Source organism: Canis lupus, chromosome 15 (assembly GCF_048164855.1).
Source record: "Canis lupus baileyi chromosome 15, mCanLup2.hap1, whole genome shotgun sequence".
Classification (NCBI taxonomy): Eukaryota; Metazoa; Chordata; class Mammalia; order Carnivora; family Canidae; genus Canis; species Canis lupus.
The window spans coordinates 26,416,486-26,419,973 of record NC_132852.1 but is presented as its reverse complement, the minus strand read 5'-3'; the positions used below and the strand labels follow the sequence as shown (position 1 = coordinate 26,419,973).

The window sequence follows — 3,488 nt, the reverse complement described above, 5'->3', positions numbered from 1 at the left end:
AGGAAATGAAAAGAGGAACAGACTCATAGATATGGAGAACAAACAGTTGCCACAGAGGAGCAGCATTGGGTGATAACAAAATAGGCAAAGGGGATTAAAAGGTACAAACTTCCAGTTTTGAGATAAATCATGAGAATGTCATTTATAGGAAATACAGTCATTAAAATCACAATAGCTTTATATGGTGACAGATGGTAACTAGACGTATCGTGGGGATCATTTCATAACGCATAAAAATAATGAATTTTTCTCTTTTCTGGTTACTGTAGCACAAGGAACCATGAGCAGCAAAGTCTCCAGAGACACCCTGTAGAAGCAGTGCAGGAAGTCCTCCACCAGAACCAGCACAAGCACAAGGTTTTTGGAGACATTGGAGTTGTAGAGCATCCTGAAGAACTATGACGCTCAGGACAGACGCTTCTCAGGCACCATCAGGCCGCCCCAAGTTCTCTGCCCTCCACGTTCTCCGTATGTGTTTTGGGGGACCAGCAGCACTGTGATTAGGTCAAGGCAGTGGATATTTCTCACATGGACATTGAGATACTGAAGAGACTCAAGAACAAAAAATTAGTCAAGAAGCTAGCCAAGCAGTATGATGCCTTTTTGGTTTCAGAATCTCCAATCAAGCAGATCCCTCCAATCCTAGTCCCAGGCCTGAATGAGGCTGGCAAGATCCCTTCCTTGCTGACCCACAACGAGAACATGGTGGCCAAAGCAGATGAAGTCCACCATCGACTACCAGATGAAGAGGGTGCCATGTCTGGCCCTGGCTGGTGGCCATGTGAAGATGACAGATGATGAGCTTGTGTACAACATCCACATAGCTGTCAATGTCCTGTTGTCATTGCTCAAGAAAAATTGGCAGAATGTCTGGGCTTCATACATCAGGAGCACCGTGGGCAAGCCCCAGTGCCTGTGCCGTGGCACAGGATAATAAACCCTGGAGCTACCAAAAAATATATATATATATATTTTCATTTGTAAAAAGAGGCACAGAATTTAATGCAGGTGATAGCATTAATATGGATATCCACATATCCAAAACATTCTACAGATTCAATCCAGTTCCCATCAAAATACCAGTGGCAGTTTTCAAAGAACTAGAATAAAGAATCCTAAAATTAGCATGGAACCATAAATGACCCCAAATACCCAGAGCCATGTTGAGAAAAAAGAACAAAGCTGGAGGTATCATACTCTTTGATTTAAAAGTATACTTAGAAAGCTATGGAGCCTGCTTAAGATTCTCTTTCTCTCCTTCTGCCCCTCCCCTCACACTCTCTACCTCTCTCTCTCTAAAATAAATAAATGAAAGAAAGAAAGAAAGAAAGAAAGGAAAGAAAGAAAGAAAGAAAGAAAGAAAGAAAGAAAGAAAGAAAGAAAGAAACTGGCCCACTATCTTACATTGTATACAAAGTTAATTTCAGAATGGATCAAAGACTTGAATGTAAGACCTGAAACCATAAAACTCAGGTTCTGCTGGTAGAAATTGCAAATAGCAGATAATATTCAAGACTTTTCTGTATTCAATTCAGCACAGTATTATCTATTATTAAGGCTGTTGCTGGCTTCTAGAGCCTTTGTATTAATTAGAAAAAGATGTTCTTTGGCCTGCTCCTTTTAGCCGATTCCACCCTGAGCCCAGCTGGATTTCAGCCTTCCCCCAAACTGACGGGAGCCCTTCAGCAACACACAAAATGCACACTCCTTTATGAAAGGCCTGTCTCTAGAAGTAAGGAAACTGAGGAACAAATCGATAAATTATGGTCTATCCATATGATGGAATTTTAGGAAGTCATCAAAATTTTGTTTTACAGAATATTTAAATATTCAAACTATTCTTTAACTATATCAGGGAAATAAATATTCATGATCTAATGTTAAGTTAGAGAAGTAGATTATAAAGCCAAAAATGTAATAGGACTCCAATTTTAAGAACAAATTATTGGATGTAAATAAAGGGAAGGAAGTGTACACCAAAATGTTTACAATTGCTATTTCTGGACAATACAATAATGGCTAACTAATTATTTTTGTATTAATCAATTTCTTCATTCAAAAGATTTTCTTCCATAAGCATGAACTACTTGTATACTAAAAATGAATTATAAATAAAAAAATACATCTGTAATCCCATCTTGCTTTTCAATCCAGTAAATAATAACATCTAGTTCCTCATTTTGATTCAAAATCTATCCAGTTAAGGAGGCATAGACATGCTGAGGTAGCAAGACAGCAATTCATTGTTTCTTCAAATCTATGATGCCCATAATGATAAAAATACAGTTTAAAGCAGGGGACGAGGGTATGAATCCTAACTCCAATAGCCATTAGAATATGACCTTGGAAAAAAGTATTTAACCTTTTTGATTCTGTTTCTCCTTTTTATGATGGGGTTAATCATTTCTACCTTAAAGACTACTCTGAGCGTCAAAAGGAGCCCATGGATCTAAAGCACATCGTGTGTTGCCTGGTACTTATATGTATAAAATAATTTAGGTCTTGTTATATGAATGATCTCATATACCTTACCTGTCTCTAACCCACAGCCTTGTACATAGTAGGAGCTCAATAAACACCACAATAAATGTGTCATATTAGATTTACAAGATGCTTGATAGTCTGAGAGAGGAAATCTCAAATGTTGTATGGTGAGGTTAATTAACCCTGTAGGAATTGCCTTATTAGAACTGACCCTAAATTGTGTTAGCAAGCCCAGAGCTCCTCCAAAAGATCACCACCGCCACTCCTGACCATATGTTTGGATGACTTGTTACATGTGGTAATATATGGTGTCAGCCCCTAGGCTCTACAACCTTTGTGGATGGACCTTTAAAAACACAATTCAGGAATTCAGGGCTTATGGATGAATCTGGATTTCCTTTGAAAGCCCTTTTATGAATCACCAAGGTCAGCCGACCTTAGACTATTAGTAATAGTAACGACAAACATACAGAGCTTATGAGGTGCCAGGCACCATTGTAAACAACTTACTTCCCCCCTCAACACACATGAGGACCTTGGCAGGAAACCCCCTGCAGGAAACAGAACCTCTGGGAGGTTTGACTCCATCAATGTTCTGAGCTCTGACAGGATGGGAATTTGTAGGGATATCAGGGAAGAACAAGACCAATCCTGTCCCTCCTCAGACCAGGGACACTGAAGGTACTCATCATGTGGGAGCAGGAAGCCCAGGCGACAAGACTTACAGAACGTTGAATGAGATCTTTGGGGCCATTATGTAGCTCATGCCATTTAAGAGGATTCCAGGCAGTATGGTGATTCTCCTAGTCCTCTCTGTGGACTCAGACACTTCACTGTGGAATCCTGACAATTTTCACATCATTTTTATTTTCTCTAACCCTCTCCAGGCATTTTGCTTATGTTTATTTTGAAAATACCAGCTGATATGGGGAGACAGTGTTCTCTTGCTCCAACCTGACCCCTCTGACATGGAGACAGGGAAGCCACCTCCCACAGGGCAGGAT

At 39.8% G+C, this 3,488-nt stretch overlaps 1 pseudogene; it reads left to right on the top strand.

Annotated features, from left to right (window-relative positions):
* The first annotated feature begins 280 nt into the window (after positions 1–280).
* Positions 281–934, top strand: LOC140604499 (large ribosomal subunit protein uL1 pseudogene; annotated as a pseudogene).
* Positions 935–3,488: the final 2,554 nt, after the last annotated feature.